Raw genomic sequence first — 12647 nt, forward strand, 5'->3', positions numbered from 1 at the left:
TTTTTTAAGATTTCTTTTTTTATTATTAGAAAAACAGATTCGTTTTACAGAGAGAAGGAGAGACGGAAATATCTTCCATCTGCTGATTCACTCCCCAAATAGATGCAACAGCTGGAGCTTAGCCAATGCGAAACCAGGAACCAGGAACTTCTGAGTCTCCCACACAGGTGCAGGGTACCAAGGCTTTGAGCCATCCTCTACTTCTTTCCAGGCCAGAAGCAGGGAGCTGGATTGGAAGTGGAGCAGCTGGAACATTAATGGTTTCCACATAGATTCCTAGCATTTACAAGATGAGGATTTAGTCATCGAGCCATCTTTTTAAACTACCATCCTACACACCAATATTTAATTGTTTTTTTCTCTCTTGAAAGTGGAATGTAGGGCATGGTGTGGCCAAACAGGCAAAGTCAGCAATCCATCATGACCTCTAACATGGCACCAGTTGGTCTTATCAGATGCTCGACTTCCAATTCCGCTCACTGCCAATGACCTGCAAAAACTGGAGAAGACAGTGCAAGTTCCTGGGCCTTTGTACTCATGTGGGAGACATGATTGAAGCTCTTTGGCTCCTTGTTGTGGCCTGTCTCAGTCCTAGCTGTTATAACCATCCAAGGAGTAAAGCAGCAAATGGAAAAATTCTCTCTCTCTTTCAATCTAATTTTAAATAGACAATCTTTAACAAAAAAAAAAAAAGATGATGAGGTATAGTTTCATAAATCTCACTGTTTGCTACTAAGGAGGCTTCTAGAATTATTTTTCAGCCCTGACATCTTTTTCATAAGCTTCTGAAAAAGACCAAAACGCTGTGTCAGGGTTTCCATCTGGAGACCAAAAACAAAAAAAAAGTCAGTTGAGTAAAAAGAGAAATTTTCCATAAAAAGTAGAAAACAAGATAAAATCCTGAATAAGTCATGATAAGACCTAGTCTTTGAATTTCAATAAAGCATAACAGTGCTGAAAAGACAATGAAAATGCATTGTTGTTAACTCCAGGAAGCAGGATGTGTTACTGACTTTGAGGAGCTATGATCTGTCTGACTGAGTTACTCCTGTGAAAGAGACAGCAAAAGTGAAGCTCAAGCAATATCTGAAGGCTCTGTTCCATGCTAAAGCAGCACAGCTGGCTGCTGACTGGGATCTTAGCTTCCCCAGGCTGTGAAAGAGTCAGGAACATGGTACAACCCAAATGCATCTGGGGGTTCTTGGCTGCCGTTTGTACTTGCAGGTGGGATGTGCGCTAAGAGAAAAAAATACAGCAACAACAGCAAGTATAACACTCAAGCTGGAGAAACCTCCACAGCTCCTGGTAAACACTGCCCATATTATTTCATTTAGTCATAATAAGAATTGAAATAGCTACAGAAAGACGTAACAGCACGTTAGTAAATCAAGGATGAGTGCTAAAGAAATCTGTCAGTACAGTACAGTACAGTCAGTAAAGGCACACTTCGAATCTTCCATCAGTCTGTTCCAGAGTTTCTCCTGTTAACTTTGAATCAACACTGCCACCCTCGTCCAGTCTCTAACTATGAGACGTAATGAAACAAATGGCTTTCACGAGCTTGAGTGTGTAGTCCACTCCTTTCCAGATCTGTTTCATTTTCTGTAACATCAGAATAATAGTACTATCTATCTGCCTGAGGTCAATGTTTTGGCACAGCAGGGAAAGGCATTGCTAGCATCCCACATGGGCACCGGTTTCCGTTCTGGTTGCTCCACTTCCAATCCAGCTCCCTCATGCACTTGGAAAGCAGAGGTAGGTGGCCCAAGTGCTTGGATCCCTGCACATATGTGGGAGAGCCAGAAGTTACTGGCTCATGGCTCTGGTCTGGCATAGTCCTGGTTGCTGTAGCCATTTTGGAACTAAACCAGCAGATGGAAGACCTCTCTGTCCCTCCTTTTCTCTGTTACTATGCCTTTCAAATAAACAAACAGATATTTTAAAACAAAATTGCTATCTGGGGCCTGGTGCAACGGCCTAGTGGCTAAACCCTCGCAACCGCCAGGATACCATTTGGGCAGCTATTTGTGTCCTGGCTGATCCACTTCCCGTCCAGCTCCCTGCTTGTGGCCTGGGAAAGCAGTTGAAGATGGCCCAAAGCCTTGTGACTCTGCACCCACATGGGAGACCTGGAAGAAGCTCCTGGCTCCTGGCTTTGGATTGGCTCAGCTCTGACCATTGCAGTCACTTGGGGAGTGAATCAATGGCCGGAAGACCTTCCTCTCTGTCTCTTCTCCTCTCTGTATATCTGAATTTGCAATAAAAGCAAAAAATAAATCTTTTTAAAAAGGAGGAAATGGGCATCCCATAACTACATTCCAGACTTCAGAAAACATTAATTCACATCTATAGAAAAGCGTGACACAGAAAAAGGTCGTCATTCTGAACATAGTTGTATGTAGAATCATCTCCATCTACAGATTAGGCAAAGGTGAGTAACAGGAAATTCCTGGACATTTTCAAAAGAATCTTATCTGAGGAACAGATCAGCATCTTCATATTGGTTTATCTGGAGAGGACCGATCAGTTGAAAGGATCTAAAACTTTATCATCTAGGGCAAGTATTCGGTGCAGTATGTAATGTGCATGCCTGCATCCCTTATCTGAGAGCTTAGTTTGACTCACAGCTTCTCTGTTTCCCATCCAGCTTCCTGGGCAACAGCGAATGACGGCTACATTACTAGGGCTTCTCCCACTCATGTGGGAAACCCACGTTGATTTCTGGGCTCATGCCCTTGGCTTGACCCAGTCCTGACTGTTGTCTTTTGGGAAAGGGACCACAGAATGGAAGATTCTCTCCTCTCCTCCCTCTCTCTCTCTCCCCTGCTCTGCCTTTCAAATGATGTGCAAGTAAATAGAATTTTTAAAAATTTTTTATGGAGTACACCGTGTTTGCATATGTTTTGCTCAAAGAATAAAAACACAAAAATGGTTATCTACTTTTGTTAAGTGCCTAAAGCTCTGGAACAAACACTATTGAAAAGAAGAGAACTTAAATAAATTCCAACTGCTAGATTGCTCTACCATTCCTAATATTGTAACTACTTTTTTTCTGCATATGCATTGACAATGACAATTTATTTTCATTCCGTGTTAGCTGAGAATTCAACATATGGTTGAGCACTAGCACAACTACCTGTCACTTTGTCTGTATCCAGTCCACCGTTTTGGAAAAGTTACCTTAAATTTTCTTTAGGACTCCATCCTTTTTGCTCATTCTCCATTCTTCAGGGCAAAGCAGGGCCAATCCTATCCATTGGTTGCAACAGAAAGTAGCCAGTCAGAAAGATAGTGATGGCTGGGCATGTGATCCAACCAAAACCTGCGAATGTTAACCCTAGAATCTCTAATCTAACTATTGAAAAAGAAAGCAACTAGTAAGGCATAACTTTTAATATGCTAGTAATTTCTTCTACTGCCACTTGAGGTGAAATTCTGAGTAAAACTGACACGAAGTAAAACAAAGCTGAAAGAGAAAAATTAGCTTCCTTGCGGCAAAGCATCCACACTTGCTTAGCCACCCTTTAGTCCTTTCCTTACATGAGCAAACACTTCATTATCTCAGTCCTTCTAAGATTTTGTTATTTAGAATTGAAACCAAGGCCCTTAACCCAAGGGGATATTTCTGTTCTGCCACATTCCTGTGGGTTACGGCAGTAGCTTCCAAGGAATGTGAAGCAGAGATACAAATCGCAGGGCTACAATTATATTGGTTTTGGTTTTTTTGTTTTGCTTTGTTTGTTTGTTTGTTGTTGTTTTTCTCTATTCTCAAGGATAAAGAATGTTTGCAGAATGTTAACTCGGACAGGCATTCTTATAGACTCATATGATTGACGAAACTAGCAGTCCTATTTCATTAGCTAAAGGCACCAAAAAGTCAGAATTGTTTCCAGTGTTTCAAAAGATATCAAAGCACTGGAAGTGTTAACTTTAGCCTCACTTAATGCTTTCCAAATGCCAACATGTGTTGCATTTTTATCAATATGAAAATGTAGAGAAACCGTCTTAGGCTGAAAGTCAAATTATGTTCCTCAAACTACCACTAGCAAACTAGTAAAGTTTGAGTAAAATCACCCAGTAATTCCTTTCATGCCAAGAAATCAGTAATCCTAGGAAAAAGGAAGGGAATGACAGGCCTGTGCTCTGACCTTTTTTTTTTTTTAAGATTTTATTATTATTGGAAAGCTGGATATACAGAGAGGAGGAGAGACAGAGAGGAAGATCTTCCTTCCGATGTTTCACTCCCCAAGTGAGCCACAACGGGCCGATGCGCGCCAATCCGATGCCGGGAACCAGGAACCTCTTCCGGGTCTCCCACGAAGGTGCAAGGTCCCAAAGCTTTGGGCCATCCTCGACTGCTTTCCCAGGCCACAAGCAGGGAGCTGGATGGGAAGTGGAGCAGCCGGGATTAGAACCGGCGCCCATATGGGATCCTGGGGCTTTCAAGGCAAGAACTTTAGCCACTAGGCCACGCCGCCGGGCCCTGTGCTCTGACTTTGAAGGTCAAAGCTTTGCACGCCAATCCCACAGATAATATGGGATGGTGCAGCTTTCCACGGCAGGTATGTCCATCATTCTGAGCTCCTGGGTGGGTATGTGGAAGACAGTTCCTTGGCCAACCACTAACTATTGAAACGTATGGTGAACAAGTAGTGAGCCTTTGTTATACATAGTCACAAATAGTTGTGTGTTAATCTGTTACAGCAGCACAGCTTGGTTTGACCTAACATAGGTGATGTCTATTTTACATCAGCTTTCCTGTGCCCTACTTGTCATGCATATGTATTTTTCTAGGTCTACACTATGAATTTCAAGCAAAATGAAGTTATAAATAATAATGGAAATAAGAAAGTTCCCATAGGCTGAATGTCCCATAAGATCCCCTTAAATCTGATTTCTAATGATTCAAAACAAGCAAACAACAAAAACAAAAAGCTTCTTAAGGGCCCTGCACTGTGACTCAGTGGCTAAATCCTCACCTTGCTAGCACTGGGATTCCATGTGTGTGCCAATTCCTGTCCCAGCTCCTCTGCTTCCTATCTTGCTTGGGCCTGGGAAAGCAGTAGAGGATGGCCCAGAGCCTTGAGATCCTGCACCCATGTGCGTATCTTCCAAATAGCTTCTGGTTCCTGGCTTCTGATAGCCCCAGCACCCGCCATTGTGGCCACTTTGGAAGTGAACCAGTGGATGGGAGATCTTCTTCTCTCTCTTTCCTTCTCTCTGTAAATCTGACTTTCCAACAAAATAAAGTAAATTTAAAAAAAAACTTGTTAAAACATGAAATATGTACTTCATTTTGCTAGATGTTAGAAGACGAGATGTCAAACTTGAAAGATGTGCTAATGGAAATGTGTGCAGAATAAAATGCAGATTTTACATAATTAGACACTTCGTTTAATTTATTCACCACACATTTGCAGATGTGTCCTCAAGGACTAGAATAATAGGCACATTTTTAGAAATCTAACAAATAAGACCATATTCCTGATGTACTCCGTGTAGTTTTAGCCTGATAACCAACAGGTCTATTTCAGATTGACCGCTGTAAGGGATCTTCTTATTACACTTTCTTTTAAAAAAAATATTTATTTACTTTCATGGCAAAGTCAGATATACAGAGAGGAGGAGAGACAGAGAGGAAGATCTTCCATCTGATGATTCACTCCCCAAGTGACCACAATGGCCAGTGCTGTGCCAATCTGAGGCCAGGAGCCAGGAGCTTCTTCCAGGTCTCCCACGCAGGTGCAGGACCCCAAGGCTTTGGGCTGTCCTTGAGTGCTTTCTTAGGACACAGCAGGGAGCTGCGTGGGAGGTAGCGCTGCTGGGATTAGAACCAGTGCCCATATGGGATCCCAGCACATTCAAGGCAAGGACTCAGACTGCTAGGCCACCGCATCAGGCCCACATTTTTTCTTTTCTTTTCTCTTCTTTTCTTTTCTCTTCTTTTCTTTTCTTTTTTTAAAGTTTATTTGTTTTTTTATGGGAAAGTCAGATTTATAGAGAGGAGGAGAGACAGAGAGAAAGATCTTCTATCCACAGGTTCACTACCCAAATGGCCACAACAGTCAGAGTCATGCCACGCTGAAGCAAGGAGCCAGGAGCTCCAAGAATTTCAGCCATCTTTCACCACCTTCCAAAGTGTACCAGCAGGCAGCAGAAATCAAACAGCCTGGATGAAAAGGTACCCTGACACGAGCACTGGAGTCCAAAGCAACAGGTTAATCCTTTCTGCAAAAACGGTGGCCTCTTACATTATTTTTGTCTGCTGGATCATCAGAAATCTTAGTCAAGTAAAACACTGAATTGATGAAAGAGTCATGCCTGTAGCCAACCAAGAAGTCAAGCATGAAAAATGTTTTGTCTACTTCATCCCAAGTCCCACTTGTATTTTCTTGTTACCCACACAAAATCTAGACTTGTATCTAAAATATAAACAGATGCATGTGAACAAAAACAGACTCATCTGCTTGGCAAATTCCAAAGTGTTTCTGCAATACAGGATGTGATGTTTGTAAAAGAGGGAAAGAACCAAGCTGGTTCTGGTTCTACCTCTTTTCACCCATCATATCTCACCTTGAAGGGTGTTGGAGGGGGAATAGAAAGCAAAGGAGGATTGTTACAGGGATAGATATTGCCAAGGTGCATGCAAGTAGAAATGAGAAGCATGAAAAAAAAGAAAAGAAAGGAAAAGAGAAGAGAAGGGAAGAAAAGAAAACAAAAGAAAAGAAAAGCTTGGCAGAGGACCCAGCGTGGTAGCCTAGTGGCAAAAGTACTTGCCTTGCGTTTGCTGGGTTGCCACATGGGTGTTGGTTCATATCCCAGCTGCTCTGCTTCCCTTCCAGCTCCCTGTTTGTGGCCTGGGAAAGCGGTCAAGGATGGCCCAACAACTTGGGTCCCTGCACCTGCCTGAGAGACCCAGAGGAGGCTCCTGGCTCTGGCTTCGGATCAGCTCAGCTCCGTTGTGGCCAATCCACTGTGGGATGTGAACCAGAGGATTTAGGATCTTCCTCTTTGTCTCTCTTTCTGTAAATCTAACTTTCCAATAAAAATGAAATAATAAATTTTAAAAAGAAAGACATTTGCGGAGACTGAAAAATTTCAGGCACAGTCAAGGCAAGGTGGAACAACCAAAAGATGAATCAGAAAGCTTTGCCTGGACTTGTTCATTCTTCTTGAATTTGTTAGGATGAGCTCAATCTTGGAAGTTCAGCTTAGAGAGGTATAGGACCCCCCATCAAGGACAACTTGCAGTGTGCAATCCCTGAAAGCTCTCAAGAGAGACCAATCAGAAGACGGAAACCATAACCGAACCAGAGTCCATGTGGAGCACGCTTACTCGGCGCCTCTTCTGGGGTCCTGCTAGAGATGGACCAGGTTTCATATTACCTTTCTGCTCACTCACCAGCCTCCCCCGCAGTAGCAACAACACTCTAATCTTTCTTCTTTAGTTGTATGTACTCAACTGAAAAATCTTGGGTTTTAGCTTCTACCAACACAGAGCCTTACAGAGAGGGTGAGAGCCTAAGAGAGAGAGAGAAAGGCTTTACAAACCCTATAATGCTCAGTTGGCCTCAAATGTATTTTGCGGTGGAAGAGAGTAACTCATTGAAAATATTTATTGAGTGACTTAGTTTCAATAATAAATTAAATAAATTTGAGTGTTTAGGAAACACTCTTCTGTGAAGCTATTTAAAAAGAGACTGTAAGCATAGAGAAGTGTATAACAAATTATGAAATGCAATTTCTATTTGTTCAGGCTTTTTTTTAAAGATTTATTCATTTTATTACAGCCAGATATACAGAGAGGAGGAGAGACAGAGAGGAAGATCTTCCGTCCGATGTTTCACTCCCCAAGTGAGCCGCAACAAGCCGATGCGCGCCGATCCGATGCCGGGAACCTGGAACCTCTTCCGGGTCTCCCACGCGGGTGCAGGGTCCCAATGCATTGGGCCGTCCTCAACTGCTTTCCCAGGTCACAAGCAGGGAGCTGGATGGGAAGTGGAGCTGCCGGGATTAGAACCGGCGCCCATATGGGATCCTGGGGCTTTCAAGGTGAGGACTTTAGCCGCTAGGCCACGCCGCCGGGCCCATTGCTCAGGCTTTTTAAGAAGGATTTATTTATTTTTATTGGGGCGGCAGATCAGACTTATGGAGAGAAGGAGAGACAGAGCAAAAGATCTCCCATTTGCTGGTTCACTCCCCAAATGGACACAACAACTGGAACTGAGTCAATCCCAAGCCAGGAGCCAGGAGCCTCTTCCAGGTCTCCCATATGGATGCAGGGTCCCAAGGCTTTGGGCCATCCTCTACTGCTTTCCCAGGTCACAATCAAGGAGCTGGATGGGAAGTGGAGTAGCCAGGACATGAACCAGCGGCATCCATATGGGATCCTTGTGTTTGCAAGGTGAGGATTTAGCCATTGAGTCATCATGCTGTGGCCCCATTTGTTCATTCTGAGTAATACATTCAACAACTATTTACTAGAAAATCCTTTTGTAGTTTATGCAAGACACGATACTATTCCCTCATCGGAGCATACTAGTTATCTGTTGCTGTGTAACAAATTAACCGAAAATTTGGCAGGTTAAGACAGATTAGTTATTGCTTCACAGTTTCTTAGGATCAGAAATCTGAGAATGACTTAGCTGAATGGTTAAGCAGCTGTGTGGGGCTGAGGTCAACTGAAGATGTGACTGCACCAAAGGGTCTGTTTCCAAGCTCACCATCTTAGACAGGAGCAGGTTTCTTGCCCACCAGTGAGGAGATATATTCTTTCCTGCCCAGGTGAGATTTCCCATAGGGCTTGTTGGGATCAATGATTCGAGAGAGAGGGGAAGAAGGATGGGGAGGGGCATGCACCCAAGACAGATATAATTGCCTTAAAAAAGAGAGAGAGAAAAGATGCATTTGTTAGTTGAAAAGCAAAGTGACAGAGAAAAAGACACACACGCACGCAGTGGAGAGATCTTCCATTCATTCATTCATTCCTTAAATGCCCACAACAGTCAGTGCTGGACCAGGTTGAAGCCAGGAGCCAGGAACTTCATCCATGTCTCCCACATAACTGGCAGGAAGCTGAGCATTTCAGCCAACATGACTGTTTCCCAGTGCACGAGTGGCGGGTAGCTAGAACTGAAATCTCTGATGTGTGGTGTAGGCCTCTCAGGCTATGGCCGCACGCACTGTGTCATGGCACCCACCGCGGTTGACTTCTTATTGCACAGCTTGCAAAGCAATAAAGCAGCAGCTCCGGAAGTCTTCATGTCTTTTTATTTTTTTAAGTTGGCGAGACAGAGACAAAGAGAGAGATGGATGGAGAGAAATCTTCTATATTCTAGTTAACTCCCCAGACATTGCAACAGCCAGCTGGATCAGGTGAAGGGCAGGAGCCCATCTAGGTCTCCCATGTGGGTTACAAGGATCCAAGTGTTTGAGCACGTATCTGCTGCCTACCAGGTGTGTAGCAGTCAGGGCCCAGATTGGAAGAGGAGTGTGAGGGGCGTCAACTGGGCACCTGGACATGGGATGGAGGCAATGCACAGGGCATCTTGACCACTGACCATATCACTTCCTGAAGGAAAGGGTAGCGAAAATTAGTATATGCATTTTAATTCTTATTTTTAAAATTTGCTAATAAGAATTATTTTTATTTTTGATAGGCCAAGTTACAGAGAAGGAGGGGGGAGAGATTAAGAGAACAAGACAAAAAGAGCGAGAAAGAGCTTCCATCTGCTGGTGCTTCCTGCTCCCAAGTGGCTACAACAGCCAGGCGTGGGTCAGACCAAAGTCAGAGGCCTGGAACTCCACTCACATCTCTCACATAAATGGCAGGGGCCAAATCCATCGGGCCATCCTCCATTACTCTCCCACAAGTATTAGCAGGGAGCTGTGTTGGAACATGTATCCACACAGGACATTGCAGGCAGTAGCTAAATGTGTTGTGTCACAATGCCGGTCTTTAATAGATACATTTTTAAACTAGGGAGTAGAGTTGGAAGATTGGAACACCTGTTTTATTGTGGCCTTTTGGGGGAGTGAACCAGCAGAAGGAAGCAAAACTTCAATGTTTCTACACCTAATTTCATTATTTATTTTTATTGGAAAGTCAGACTTACAAAGAGAAGGAGAAAAAGATCTTCCGTCAATTGTTTCACTCCCCAAGTAATCACAAGGGCCAGAGTTGAGCCAATCCAAGAGCAGAAAGCTTCTTCTGGGCTTCCCACATGGAAGAGGGGCGTCCCCAGGCTTTGGACTGCCCTCTCTGCTTTTCCAGGTCCCAAGCAGGGAGTTAGATGGGAACTGGAGCAGCCAGGATATGAGCTGGTGCCCATATAGGATCCTGGCAGATACAAGGCAAGGATTTCCGCCATTAAACTATTGTGACATGCCCTACTTTCTTATATTGTGTTTAAAATACATCTGTTATTTTGTGGCACTTTTCTCATGGGCATTTGTAATGGGTAATGTGAATTATGAAAACATTGTGCATGGATTTCATTTTTTTGGCAGTAAAATAAGTTCATCTTTCAATGTTCTTTCTCCACAAAGTTTTTAATGCTCCTACACCCCCAGCCCATAGAGAGCTCAACGGGAAGGGAGACAGTTCGACTTGGGTCCAGCATGGCAGATCCTTGACCTCTTGCAAGGCGGGGTGTTATTTTCCGTTCCTGTATCAAGGTATCACATAGACCCAAAGTTCTATTACCGTTGGGTTCCTTCAGAGCTCAAAGCGGGCGGAGGAAACTCGAGAAGACACGGAAACTTAACATCCCTGGGGCTCCTGGAAACTGCCATACAAATGTATTTCCCAATGAATTTTAATGTTCCGATTTACTTAACTTTTAATGGTTTGCCTGTATTGTGACCTGCTGGACTGTTCAGCGATCCACATCTTCCCCACTGTCCTTCACATCATGTAATGAATTCTGAAGCAGAGTTCCCACCTGTCAGTTAAGAGAATGCAGCGTCTCAGCCTCGCATTGAAATCAAGTTCCCCTCACCTTTCAACAGCCAAAGTGGCACTTCATCCTCAGCAATGTGGAAAGCCACAAATCAATTAAACTTACCTTGCAGTTTGGAGTGCCCGTGAATTGCACTTAAACTGGTCTCACACAAAGGGGCGGGAGAGCAGGTGCTCGGGGCAGGCCAGCGACACTCTCCTCCGTGTCTGGTCTGTGACTCCAATGGAGCTCTGCCTCCTTTCGCCTCAGGCACATTGCCACCTGAACACCGTAATATTCCTTGTCACTTTATTGACATCCACGAAGGACGTCACATGCAGGTTTCTGAAGCGCCCCTGGTGCCCCCGCAAGCCTTGGTGTGGAAGGCAACCCTGTGATGCCCACGCAGCTGTCAAGGGCAGACCCCTCCACAGAGGGCTCCAAATACACACCCATGCCCCTCCAAGCTATGTTCTGCATTTTACTTTTGGTCTCAAAAATCTCTGTTGGCTGCACATTGGAGAAGACTTCAGAACATAATATATTCCATATACAGTGGCTAATAATTTATGCTCACTAAAGTGGCGACACGGGAAGGTTGTTTTCACCGACTATCATGGAAGTTTGTAAAGGCCACCTTATGTGACTAAGCACAGCCCAAACAGCTACACTTTGTAGAAACGAAAACCCCTAGCAACCTGAGTTTTAAATGAAAGTGCGTGTGTGTGTGTGTCTTTTGAATGCATAAATTTATAATATCAGTACTTACATGACTTTCTCTTCACACATAATCCTTCTTAAAATAGTCAAATTCCAGGATAGACTTTGTCTTTTTCAATCCCCCTTTCCCAAGCTGGATAAACACAAAAATAATTTTATTTCTATAACATATTCTACTTCTGTGCTTTGTTCCTCATTTGGAGATTTACGCCAAGATAATATCGCTGCCCTGAAATGCTTACTTTCCTGATGGGTAAATATTAACTATTGGTTCGCAGTTCTCCTTTTCCTAGCAAGAGATAGAATTAGTATCAGTTCCTCCATTGTTTTGTCCCTGGGTGAAAAACAGATTAGATCTAATGTGTCCAAAGCCAAACCTATGGTTGTAAAGCAGGAGCAGTGTTTCCTCATTGTGACAGTCTCAACAGCTCGATGTTATAGCTCCTAGTTCCTGTTCAATGATTAATGAAATGGTCATTTTCCCCCCATTTTTTTTTTGCATTTACTAAATTCCATTATAAGTTGAAGAATGCTATCTGTGATTATTTCATAATGAAGCAATTGATCTTCCTCTTTCATGATTTCATATGGATGCTTGCACTGAGAGCATTAAATGGATACATTTGTTGCAATATTTATTTAGATCTCTAGGCATCTGTATAGGATCATTATTCTTCAAAAACGAAAGAGGCTGTGATGTTGTCTTCCTATCAGAATCACAAAAGTTACCTTGTCTCTTTTCTTTATCCTTCATAGAGTCACCAGAACGCAGGTAGATTGGCAATTAACTCAAAACTATTTTTGTGTCATCCAATCCCATCTGCACCTCTTGTAACAGGCTCTCTGGAACCACATTACAATATTGATCACAGGAGAGTTAGATTACGTCCTCAGCACAGGAGACCTCTACTCCTCAATTTTTGTGTTTGAGATGTGTGTTGGTGGTCGGATGGTATTTGTACAGTCCGTCAACCACCTGCATACCGA

Source organism: Ochotona princeps, chromosome 6 (genome assembly GCF_030435755.1).
Source record: "Ochotona princeps isolate mOchPri1 chromosome 6, mOchPri1.hap1, whole genome shotgun sequence".
Taxonomy (NCBI): Eukaryota; Metazoa; Chordata; class Mammalia; order Lagomorpha; family Ochotonidae; genus Ochotona; species Ochotona princeps.